This window comes from Eptatretus burgeri, chromosome 9, assembly GCF_056783735.1.
Source record: "Eptatretus burgeri isolate ZD-2024b chromosome 9, Ebu_testis_v1, whole genome shotgun sequence".
NCBI classification, from domain to species: domain Eukaryota; kingdom Metazoa; phylum Chordata; class Myxini; order Myxiniformes; family Myxinidae; genus Eptatretus; species Eptatretus burgeri.
Window position 1 is genome coordinate 52,381,939 of NC_140969.1, and position 13,576 is coordinate 52,395,514.

At 46.0% G+C, this 13,576-nt stretch overlaps 1 long non-coding RNA gene across 1 annotated transcript; it reads left to right on the top strand.

The window, feature by feature from the left end:
- Positions 1–1,505: 1,505 nt before the first annotated feature.
- Positions 1,506–12,677, top strand: LOC147020130 (uncharacterized). Its single transcript, XR_015061650.1, has 3 exons — positions 1,506–9,248; positions 9,347–9,526; positions 9,670–12,677. It is a non-coding gene; the product is annotated as an uncharacterized LOC147020130 (long non-coding RNA).
- Positions 12,678–13,576: the final 899 nt, after the last annotated feature.

A 13,576-nucleotide genomic window follows, 5' to 3' on the forward strand; every position in this document is an offset into this window, starting at 1 on the left:
GAACGAGAGGACACAATGGTGAAGTTGGATGATCATGCATTGGATCTCATGGCACAGTGCCGGAGTTGGAGGGAATGTGCAACTGTAACGGGTTGGTTGGCATGGACTGGAACAGAATGGCATACTAATGGAGCAGGACAAAGGTTTACATCAAGTGCTTCTATTTCATGCGAGTCAATCCGAATCAATGATTCATTGCAATCTTTTTATACATTGGACAACACTGTGATGGGAAATTCATCGCTCACATCAGGCCCTCTGCTGGGAATCATCTTTAGGTTCTGCGCTGATGGCATCTGAGTTCAGTCCTGTATTCGTTTGAGAGCTGCACACTCCATATTGAGAACAATATTATCTACTTTATTTGAAAGGAACAAAAAGGGTTCGTTCTTTTGGGAAAGGGTTTGGAAAAGCAACATAGGTGGGGTGCGAGGGGGTGGGAGGAGTGTGTATGGGGGGGAGTGTGTATGGGGGGGGGGGTGGGAGGAGTGTGTATGGGGGTGGAGGGTGGGAGGGGTTTGTTACGGGGGAGTGTGTGTAGTGGGGTGGGAGGAATGTGTCGTGGGGGTGGGAGGAGTATGTAGTGGGGGGGAGTGGGTGTAGTGGGGTGGGAGGAATGTGTCGTGGGGGAGGAGTTTGTCATGGGGGTGGGAGGAGCATGTAATGGGGGGCAGGAGTGTGTCATGGGGTGGGGCGGGAGGAGCATGAAGTGGGGGAGGAGTGTGCCATGGGGGTGGGGTGGGAGGGGTTTGTAGTAGGGGAAGTGTGTGTAGTGGGTTGGGAGGACTGTATAGTGGGGGGAGGAGTGTGTATTGGGGGTGGGGGAGTGGTGTGTAGTAGGGGGGAGAATGTGTAGCAGGGTGGGACAATGTGTAGTGAGGCGGGGGAAGGAGTGTGTGGTGGGGAATCGGAGAAGTGTTTATGGGGGTGGGAGGAGTGTGCCATGGGGGTGGCGGTGGGAGGGGTTTGTTATGGGGTGGGAGGAGTATGTACTGTGAGGGGAGGAGTATATAGTGGGTGGGAGGAGTGTGTCATGGGGGTGGAGGGTGGGAGGTGTGTGTCGTGGGAGGGAGTGGGTGTTGTTGGAGGGGGGGGAGTGTGTCGCGGGTTGGGAAGAATGTGTGGTGGGGGGAATCCGAGAAGTGTTTATGGGGGGTGGAAGGGGTGTATCGTGGGGATGGTGGTGGGAGGGGTTTGTTACGGGGGGAGTGTGTATAGTGGGGATGGCGGTGGGAGGGGTTTGTTACGGGGGAGTGTGTATAGTGGGGATGGCGGTGGGAGGGGTTTGTTACGGGGGAGTGTGTGTAGTGGGGGGAGAAGTGTGCCATGGGGGTGGCGGTGGGAGAGGTTTGTTCCGGGGGCTGGGGTGTGTCTATTCGGGTGGGGAATGTGTCATTGGGGGTTGGGAGGAGTGTGTATTCGGGGGGAGTGTGTGTATTTTTTGCGCGAGGAAGGTGTAGTGGGTGGGGGGGGGGAGTGTGTGTATTTTTTGTGGGAGGAAGGTGTAGTGGGGGGAGAGGTGGGATAGCACACATCATCCCTCCATGATGAAGTAGCAGCAACAACGCTTCACATCAGGATGTTATATGCAGCTTGAGGTTGAACGTGGAGGTGATGTGCTTCCTCGGTCGATATCATGCAAGTCAGGATGTTATTGATGTGATAAGAAGTGTCCGTGGCTGAGTCGCTGCACTGCATCCTGTAGTGAAGATAGTAGACACACACTGCAGCTACAAATCGCCAGCAAGCAGCTCTGCCCTGGATCGAGTGCTTCCTGAGCATTGCTTCAGCTGCTCTCGTCCAGGCAGGCGGTCAGTATTCCATCACACACTTGACCTTCCCTTCTGCCGCTATTAGTCCCACGGTGTCAACTAAGAGTAGGCGAGTATTCGCCACCACCATGGCCAAATCCCCCCCCCCCATAATCAGCAGGGGGCACTGCATCAGCGGCACAGCTGCGTTCCGAGCAATGATGCAAACCAGCAGCTGCAGCTGCACACGAAATGATTGCATGAACACTTGACCTGTGGTGCCTTGTCGATGGTGGAAAGGTATTAAGGGGTCACTGGATAAGTGCCCATGTCCTGCATCATGCTCTCCTGCACCCACGATGTTGAAGTGGCTGGCACAGTTGAGATTACTTCAATATGGTTGGTGGTGACCCCCCCCTCCTCCCCCAATTTTTTTATTAACGTTGGAGTACTGTCCTCTGGTGTGGTGACGTCATTGAAAGTCAGGTGAATCTGGCTGGGATCTTTCTTATTCGAGACAGCCATTCCTTGATGCTTTTCAGCCGCAAACGTCACCTGTTCCATTGAAAACGATGTGGATTGTATCGTGGTCAGTGTTGGCCACAGGGCGGCGCCAAATTACAGGTAGATTGATAATTTTGTGTAACCAAAGTTGAGTTCATGAGATTACATCATCCCTTTTATCCAGACGTTTGCTCACACCAGCAGTGCAAAACGGACGTAATAGAGAGCAGCAGGAAAGTGCAAAGTGGTCATTTGACCCATCTCGCCATGATGCAATCCCGTTCATGCAAACTCGTTCAGCATTAAGTCCTTCAGGCTGTAAAATGGCAACCAAAACCGAACACCTATCTCAAGGTAAGATTCCCCTGTAAACTAGGCAGTAAAATAGGATCCATCATCAAGGACTTGGATTCTGAGCTTCAAGAAGACTTCTGGAGCCTGAGTTGATTGAAGGAGAATTCAATTACAATGTCACCATTGCATTGTTGGTAATACCCAGCTGGTTCAATAATGACCTTCACAGGGACTATAACCCGCCTTACTTGCTTGGGTTGCTCAACACATGGTACCAATATTATTTGAGCATCGAACTCCACACATTGTAGTTAATACTTGATACCCTCATGGAAACATACGAATGCACCTGAGATTTCCACCTGTGAAAAGGTAATGATGCCCCAAATCTCTTCTTCACAGAATGAAAATAACAGGAACCCCTTCCTCGTTAAACTCCAAAAATCAAAGCTGGCTTCTCAGCGCCATTCATTTGTCCTTGCCTCCTCCTGTTCGTGGACCATCCTTCCTCATGTTTGTTCAATCCCACACTCTTCCCTCCTGGGCTTCAAGTTGGCAGTGCACCAACACCACCACCACCACCTAAGATAATCCTTCATCCTTACTTCCTAGTCCCTACCAATGATCTTTTATATCCTGATTATCCTTCCCTACCTGTCCATATCCACTTACAGGTTCCTATGTTTCCTCGTCCATTCCCTTGTTTGTGACACCCCCTTGTTGTCACAATGCCTCATTGTAATGAGATAATCCACTCCAAAATGCTCGGTGTACATGCGCAGAAACCCCAGGAAACTTGCTGGTTGGGACAAAATATAATACTGTGACGGATTTGGAAACCTTGTGCACACAAACAGCCAGGGTCCCCGTAGTTCAGTTATTTCGATAAGTACGTGTTTATAGTTAGAATCCATCCCCGATGTCAAATGGGAATTTCGTGTGTGCGCTTCGAGTTTTTTTTTAGTCAGGTTTATTACATCCACCACAACAACACCACCATCCCGCACTCGACCCGGTCGCCATTGCCCACGTGTTGTTGGCTGAAGGCGTGGGTGGAGCCTCCATCGCCTCAGATCGAGGCTCCGCCCCAAGGCAGGGCATCGACGTTTCCTCCAGCGAATGAGCGAAGGGCGAGTATGACACGCACGCCCCAGCCAATCGGGAGGTGACCACGAGTAGTCCGACAACCCCTCGTCCAATCAGGAGGCGAGTGGCAAGGAGAAGAGACCCCTCCCACGTCAGAAGAGTGGAGTGGTTGTGAGGACCAGGGTTCGGCAGAGAGGAGATCGTGGAGATTGCGAGCGGTCTGTCGTCGTGGCAGAGTGGTTGTGAGGACCAGGGTTCAGCAGAGAGGAGATCGTGGAGATTGCGAGCGGTCTGTCGTCGTGGCAGAGTGGTTGTGAGGACCAGGGTTCAGCAGAGAGGAGATTGTGGCGATTGCCGAGCGGTCTGTCATCATGGCTGAGTGGTAGTCGACGAGGGCTCTGCAGATGTTCGTGGTCATGGTTGGAGTGGTCTGCGGTTCTTTGGAGGGCAAGTCTGGTGACCGAGCAGCCAGGGTCGTGGGTTCGAGTCCCACAGTGGTGGTTCGGGTCGGTGTGACCGCACGAGCAGGACAGGTACCCCGGCCCAGCTCTACCAACTAAAGACCCACGGGTCCATTTCGTGTGTGTGTGTGTGTGTGTGTGTGTGTGTGTGTGTGTGTGTGTGTGTGTGTGTGTGTGTGTGTGTGTGTGTGTGTGTGTGTGTGCGCGCGCGCATGCGTGTGTGTGTGTGTGTGTGTGTGTGTGTGTATGTATGTGTGTGTGTGTGTGTGTTATACACTGCCATTGCTCACTTGTACTGAACCATCAGCAAATGTTATGAACTAGACATCTCTCATCCACGGATTCCAAAATTCTCATGAGTCCGATTTTCAATCAGAAACAGAACAATTATGGTTAACCATTTTGAAATTTCCACTCTTTCGTTTAAATGCTGAAAATTAAGTTGAAAAGACGATTTAATTCACATTAATTCACAGATTTCACGGTAGTAATGGCAGGTTAAAAGTACCTGGTGAGCAGAACCGAGCTACTAAAAACACACACACACACACACACACACACACCACATGCCCAAAAGGCCTCTTATCATTCAGACGTCATTTTAAAAGTCGCATGTAACAATATTTGTTTGGACTTTTGGCATGAGGCCTTGGTGGTATCTACTAAAATAAGTCGACGTGTGGATGTAACTATGTCACCAATATTCACTCGTCAATTGGTCTTGGAACTGACTAATTGAGTGTGACCATTTTTACTAGCATCAATATTTGCGTTGATTGTTATCGCGTTTATCCACGTCAGCAAACAACAGTCCATCTAGGTGTTGTGTCTTAATCACACACTTTTCACACCTCGTGTTACCTCACCTCTCACCACGGTGAATACAATATTGGTGATTACGGTATGGCGTCTTTATCACACACGTTCTTCATGATGTGGACTATGATATGTTGTGATCAATCAAATTTCTTTTAAAAAATGTCAAAAATTATAAAGTGCATTTCCAAGACCGTACCGCAGCACATTCTCACCAAAGGTGTGCTGAGACATGTACTCCCGCCCAGAGACATACCCGGCATTGCCTCCTAAAGAACACTCAGCGGGGAATTTATTTAGGGGAAAAAATTCCTCCGAAAGAAATTCTCCGCTGCATGGAGTGAGAAAGTTGGGGCCATTTTTGTGACGTCGTTGGTGCCCTGGGAAGTGAGGGAACTTCTCCAAAATGTGTGTGTGTGTGTGTGTGTGTGTGTGTGTGTGTGTGTGTGTGTGTGTGTGTGTGTGTGTGTGTGTGTGTGTGTGTGTGTGTGTGTGTGTGTGTGTGTCAGTCAGCTCCATGACTAGTCTTTGATCATGTTAAGAAAAAACAATAAAAAAAAACATGTTAAACAATTAACACACACTGAGTGAGCGGTTCATGCTCCGTCCGTTCATAATTTAAAGGATTGCTGTAAATGATGTTAATTTCACAATATCCTATATTCAACTTTATTTAAATCATAAACCTCAAAACACAGTTCCCTCACCTAAAGTGAGAACCTTAACCTTAAGCAATTGAATGGTTTTCCGACCGCACGGTTCATCAGTTGGGCACCGTTCTTCCTTGAGGTTTGGATCCTTTCAGGCCAGAACCTCTCCAAGCAACGGATCCACAACCTTGGTCACGGATCCACATCAGTAGATTACCTACATCGGTAGATCTACAACCTCAGTTGGATCCAGCCAGTCAGTCAACCCATCAATGAAACAACACTAATCAGACTTTACTCGTTGGAGGATTTAATGTATTTTCACATCGTTACAACTCCCATCATACATTCCATTATTTTACAAGAGTGAAAATTGCTTTGCAATACATGTCCCCTATCGGTCCCAATGAATGTTCGGGAGATCAAAATTCGTCTATGTTTAATGCATGCTCGAGCCGATACTGGAACCAAAAATGAAGAAGAAGAAGAAGAAGAAGAAAAACCCTTTACCCCACCGTGTTTGGGTCTATTCGGCAAAATAAAAGGAAAAGCAATTTTCATTTACTGATATCTTTTGTATATAGGCCGATATAGGCCGAAGTCACATTTGCCAAGGCTGCCGTGGGGTCTCCAAAATCTACAGCCACGAGCAATTATACGGCGGCCGCAGTATTTCCACGGTCACACAATGTAGCAGTCACATATGTTTTTATTTTTCGGGGAGCCGCACGGCGTATTTAGAAATTGTGGAGACCGAAAACGTGGGGTTGCCGTATGGTCTTTGATTTGATGTCGCACGGTTACCTTAAGGGGGCCCTGCGGCGGCCATAGAATTTTCAAGGCAGACACAAGGTAGCCTCAAGGTGCAGGCAAGGCGACTGCAGGGGGGCCCTAAGGCAAACGTGCGGCCAGACGGACGGTAACGAGTGGGTTCATTTTTTTTTTCCCCCCAGTTTTTTTTTTGTCTTGTCGAATTTTGGCTTTGGTGAACGTAGGAATGAAAAAAGTTATAACTCTGCGCTATAATTCCACGGCGACCCCTACGGCCTGTAAAAGATAGCCAAACGGTGTAGGGCCACCCTGAGGCCACCGCAGAAACTCTGCGGCCGCCGCACGTTTCTGTCAATTCAGAGGGCGTACGGCCGTCGTATCCTCGCCGTAGAGCAAATGTGACTTAGGCCTTAACGCACACTCGAGCTGATACTGGAACCAAAATGAAGAAGAAGAACCTCTCTCTCTACCCCACCATGTTTTGTTGGTTTCTCGGTTTTGCCTATTTCATAGTCCAAATAACCCGATGTACGGACATACTACATGAAGCAAAAACATGTGTACGGCTTCGGTGCATCGATAATGCATCGTTGTTTTCGACTTGGGATCATTCCAATTTCAGTGGGCCATGGACTAACACCAAGGCCTGAGGCCTGCAGGTCTGTGCTGCTTCATGCAATGGTGGCGCATGATTTTTTATTGGGGTGGAGTAAGGCCAGCTGTCTAGCCAATGGGTGTTAAGCAGTGGGGTGTAGTCAGGGTAGCTGAACACTAACCCATGAATAATATGATATTTTCTCAATTTAAAAATGGCAGGACCTTGTGAAAATTTACGAAACGCCCTGAAACTCGAACTTGCTCTGTAACTTATCATAATCAAACCATGTACCAAGTTTCAGTTCAACGTGTTAAAGGGTGTGGGAAAATGTCTGAAAAACCACAGGTAGGATGGACGGACAGATGGAGAGCAAACCTATAGTCCCCTCTGGTGAAACTGGAAGGATAATAATAATACATTAAATCATGTCCATTTTACCTTAAATATATCATGTCCTCCAACCACCACGACCACCACACTAACATCTGGATCAAACTGTTATTAAAATATTCAAACGGTTAAATGTAACGGCTTTTCTACATGCTGCACTGTCTGTCACCCATTAACCACTGAAAACTGTTTAATATTTATTGGTTCATGAGCACCAGCCAGTGACCACTATATTCGTTCTGTCTGTCTGTGTGTCTGTCTGTATGTCCAGAGCATAACTCCGTGGACTTTGATCCGATCTTGATGAAACTTGGTTATGTGTTCGATATCAATATCTAGTTGTGTTTTCCTGGATGAGGGCGTGGTGCTACGCCCATTGTGGGTGGAGCCACGCCCCAAAAATAGCCATTTTTAGGGGGAAGTCGGATTAAAAATCTCCTCGGAAATTTACTGAATGGAATGGGTTCTTTGGTATTTGAACAGCAAAATGAATTATCTATTACTTGTCATTGTCCGATTTTTTCATTTTCAGCCCAAGGTCAAGGTCACAAGGTCAAAAACTTAGAAAATTTCGAATTTTGACATAAAAATCATACGACTGCCCAAACTTTGAGACAATATTTTTTATGCATAATCTTGAGGTCATTCCCCACCTAAAGTCTTGAAACCATTTTGCTCTATCTCGAACACCTTGCCTGTGGCACCCCCTACAAATTTATTTTTACGCTGATTTCATCAAAGTATGGATAATCCGAGGAGTGTGAAATGCCATATAGCTTATATGACGTTATATTGTTCCTGGAATGTTCTGGAGTAAGTTTTGCATCAAAGGTCATAATACTTGACCTTTGACCTTTAAACCTTTTACACAGCGACGTGCTGTTCTGGCACATGCTCCCATACCTGACCTGACCTGACCTTTAAAGTCCACAAAGGTCAAATTTTCAAAGTTGTGGGAATCGAACCGGGGTTTCGACCTTCTTCGACGAACTAACTCCAATAAGCTATAGCACGTATCCTGTTTCCTTATTTTAACGTCCACAACATTGTTTTGTGACCTTTAAAGGTTATGCAAAGATCAAATTTTAAAAGTTGTTGAACGAAACCGGGTTTTCGACATTTTTCAGCTAATAACCTGTCACTCGTACCACACCATGTTGATCATTTTTATAACTTGATCAAACATTATCACATTGTCTCATCCTTGACTTCTGAAACAATCTACATCGTCAAATACCGCTCGTGAACCATCGTCGTCTTCAGACTTGTATTTAATTATATTTTTAGTGTTGTTTTATGATCTTAAAGAAAACTTGTTTTAATCTGTAATCTGTAGCTCCCTGTGTTAGCATATGTCTGACGAGTTGTTTTAATCGACTGACAAGTTCAGTGCTGTGTGTGGTTGCTTGCGTGTACACACACACACACACACACACACACACACACACACACACACACACACACACACACACACACACACACACACACACACACACACACACACACACACACACACACACACACACACCCTTCATCTCTGTGTTTGTGGTGATTCTGAACCCAAATCGAGAGAGTTAGTCGAATCGTGCCATTTGCAGACACAACCATGATTTCAAGAAAGATGTCGGGATGGTTTCACACGATCATTTATTGTGACCATCCCTGCCTTGTTTACATACTTTTTGGCAAACCTTCCCAACGTCCTTTTGTATTGTTTTTTTTTATTTATTTATTGTTTTGTAACTTCAAGAAAAGCAAAACATGACATTTGAGGAAGTTTTTGAATCATGAAAGCAGTTTCACACGAGGCCGTAGGAAGACTTTATCCAGTGGATATCCAGCATCATCGTCTGTGGGTTCAACGCGATATCTACAGGACCTTGAGAACCACCCTCGTCCTCACCCACCCTGTCCAGTGACTGTACAGGTAAACAAACGACACAAACACATCATTGATTGTTTTGCCACGTTGGTGTTTAGGTCGGAATATCATTGTGCTTCAAATAACAATGTTTATTTTTCCAGAGATCCTCCTGTGGATCGCATGAGTGTTCTCGCATCATGAAGATGCGTAAGCCTTGAAGCACCTTATGGTTTAAAGGGAATGGTGGGGGAGATCAAGCCTTTGTTGGGAGGTGGGAGGAAGAAAATGGAGGGGAAGGAGGACGGGGGAGAGGGAAAACGACAAGGGGTCGTGTAACTGAGGTTTTTATTTTTTTAACAACTCACACTTGGCAAACACCATCTGAAAACCTCAACACAACGCGATGATTCACTTGAGATATAAATGTCGTTTCCTTTTTGTACAAGGAAAACATCCTGAGTGTGATTATATGTGTGTGTCTCAGAAAATGGTGTTGACACCTTCACAACACCTGCCTTCATGTGTCCGATGCTCATCGGGATATGTGATGGCGATACCTGATGGACCTAATGTTGAGCGCCTGTCCGAAGTTGTCAGAGTGTTGTGATGGTGGTTATCGTTCAGCCGTGATGGATGTTGGCAGAATGATGACATGCAAGGAGTGGTGAGTGCACCTTGGTGGTGGAACTCCAAGATGGCTGCACACTTGTCCTAGTTGATGAGACACATGTGGATCATTGCAGGTGTCGGCGAGTTGGTGCGGTCCAGGTGGGGTGTTGATGAGTGGGCATTCATCAGTTTAAGTCCTCTTATGAATCAAACCCAGGACGAGACAAAGCGAGGGGATTACACTCCAACGTGGTTTGAACATAGTGATGGAAACAGCAAATGTCATTGCAAAAGCCAGGACAGGAGACTCACCTTCTGTGTAGGTATCGCGGTCGTCAAGGTGATAATTGGAAGTGGATGTAAGGTTAACGGAGTGGTGAGGAACAAGTAGATGTGCCGTGGAGGGGGTAAAGAGGGGCAATTGCAGAAAAAGCATTTGAACTCCTGAATATTGTGACTGGAAGGTTCAATCTGCATGACAGGTGTCACCTGAGTAGTTCGATCTCACCTTGCAGTCACACCTGTGTGAACAACAAAACCACAGTGATTGCAAAGGAGGCACAGGTTCATAACCCCCTCTGTTGCACGGATGTGGTCGCATGAGATTGGGATGTTTGTACACCACACCACCCCCCCTCCCCCCACCCCCTTTGGACTACCGAATATGCCACTTTACCATGAATGTGTGTAATTCAAAGAAATAACCTTTTAAAGAGAGAAAATAGGTCTTTTAAACGTTTCACAGTGCAGTACACTCGATAATCAGTTCAATAGCGATGTTCTTTAAACCTCTGAATACACTCCTTTGGACTATATGCCTGGTGTTGGCTTAATGGTTCAGGTGGCAGGCTTTGGATCCGAGGGTCCTGAGTTCAAATCCCGCTCAGCCGTTGAATTAATACGAGGTGGGGTTAACTCAGCCCGTCATCCTTCCGAGGTCAGCAAAATGAGTGTCAGCTTGCTGGTGTCCTGTGTCGGAGTGGTGACCCGTCCAGGTTTGTGCCCAATTAGCCAAGGAGACTGATTAAGCAGCACCAATGCCCTGCACAGAGTATGGTCCCAATCTACTCCTCCTCCTCATTTGGACTCACTCATTCATTCATTCCAGGGTTAACAAAACATCTTTGTGAATCGGATTCATTTGTCTTGTTCATTCATCCACTTCATGAACTTGCTTCGTTTAAGGAACCCTTCAATAAATGTTCCTTTAAATAAATGGCTTATGCATTGGAGATGATATCTTATAATGAACGCACGAAATGCCCGACATCCTTTTTATAGACAGAAACCTGTTCATGCATTGAACAGGTAACACTGGTAATTCTTCTCCTTTCGAATGCATAACAAGGCTGGGAGTAGCATTCTTGGCTGAGGAAGTGGCTGTGCTGCGCTGATGCAGTGCCCCATGTAGATCAGAGGAGGAATTTGGAATTTGTTCAGGGTGCCGGCGATGGCTCGCCTACTCTTCACAGTTTTATAGCTTGGTCGGGACTCAGGGTTCAAACTCAGGATAGACAGCTTAGACGTGAGTCTGCGTAACTCTCGGCCATCCTGCCGGTCCACTGGTAATTTAAAACACCTTGTATTATCTCCTATGATTGATCAGTGTCAGTGATTTTCCTAATAGTGCGTTGGTCAATAAATACAGTTCAATTTGCTTCTTTTTTGTAAATATTGTTCATAGAAGAGTTTTAAAGCTACACATACATGTGTGCGCACGCGCACACACACACACACACACACACACACACACACACACACACACACACACACACACACACACACACACACACACACACACACACACACACACACACACACACACACACACACACACACACACTGTGTGTGCCTGCAGCAAGACAAATTTCAGGTACACCAGTATCAGCACCTGATTTGGGACTGTGCAGCCCACTGGGCAGTGATTGACCAGTCATCCTATTGTTCCCTTCCCACTACAATTTGGACTTCTGAGCATAACACAACTTTTTATCATTAAGAACACAAATATGCATCATACAACAATTTTATTGAGTATTTTAGAACATATGCCTACAGACACAGAAACGCAGTTTTGTGAAGGCCCCCCATATTGTGGAGGCCCCTGGATACCTGCCCAGTCTGTGCTGCCCTCAATCTGGCGCTCACCAGTAGATGGTCTCTGTAATTGTGCATCTCAAGTCAATGCACGTTCACTCTACCTTTGAAAAACAAATTTGTTCTGCTTCACATGTCGACATTGCAAGCGTTACCAGCACAGTTAATTAGAAGAAAATGTTCTGAAATATAGTTTACAAACACTTTACCCACCCCTCGGGTGCAGAGACTATGTGAATTGTTTACTAAATAATGTCTCTGCAGGTCCTGTAAATATAACCTGATGGATGTTGTTTGTGTGGTTTATTCTTTTTTGCATGATATGCCATGAAAATTATCAACTATTTTTTAATTGATTGTAAACATTAACATGCATGTAATTAATGGCAGGGAATCCCAGGAAATGAATGAGGCAGGGAATCCCTGGATTGTAGTCTTACGAAACACCCACTCCATATGAGAGGGTACTTCCCCCTCCCTGTGGTGAGGACCAGTGAAGGACTTGCACTGTGCCATGCGTTCAGTGCAACATTTTCAAGTCACCTCTAGGTAACTTGTAACACCCCTCCCACCACCACCAGGTGGCACTGCACCGTAAACATCGTGGTTGATGACAAACAAACACTGACCTTCCGTGATTTTTATTATATACTGTGGTTTATTCACATGAATTCAGAGCAGTGACGGATGTCGCAGGCTTCCTTCCAAAAAAAACATCAAGGTGTGTTCTTCGAAATACCTATTTCACTTATCCTGGCACACTTTGCATCAAATATTGTAATTACAATGATGGCTTTTGACCTTGTTGAAAAGTGAAATAATCCTTTATTATGTAGAGAGAGAGAGAGAGAGAGAGAGAGAGAGAGAGAGAGAGAGAGAGAGAGAGAGAGAGAGAGAGAGAGAGAGAGAAAAAAGGGAGAGAAAGAGGGAGAGAAAGAGGGAGAGAAAAAGAGAGAGAAAGGGAGAGAGAAAGAGGGAGAGAAAGAGGGAGAGAAAAAGAGAGAGAAAGAGGGAGAGAAAGAGAGAGAGAAAAAGAGAGAGAAAGAGGGAGAGAAAGAGAGAGAGAAAGAGAGAGAGAGAAAAAGAGAGAGAGAAAAAGAGAGAGAGAAAAAGAGAGAGAGAAAAAGAGAGAGAGAAAAGAGAGAGAGAGAGAAAGAGAGAGAGAGAGAAGAGAGAGAGAAAAAGAGAGAGAGAAAAAGAGAGAGAGAGAGAGAGAGAGAGAGAGAGAGAGAGAGAGAGAGAGAGAGAGAGAGAGAGAGAGAGAGAGAGAGAGAGAGAATTCCACCAGATGTGATGTCCAGTTTAACGTCGATCCAAGAGACGGCACACACATTGATGAATCACCCTGCCCAGGATGACAGTTTATAACTGGGTCGGGATCAAACCCAGGCTTGACAGCTGAGAGTGAGTGTGCATACCTCTCAGCTATCCTGCCTTGATGTGGTGGTTCATTGCTTTGTAACAACTAAAAACATTTTTTGTTTTTTCATTCTCGTAATCACATCCTATATTTTGCCTTCCTTTCTCCAGAAATGTCGCCATGGAGAACCAAGCTGCCGCATCACCATCAAAGCTTGAAGAGTGCTCGCCAATTGCCTTAACCACTCAAGCAAGCACTCAAACAAAACGGTTGAAAAAACTTTCAAAAACCAAACGTTACATTTTTTTTTTTTTTGGATTTATCG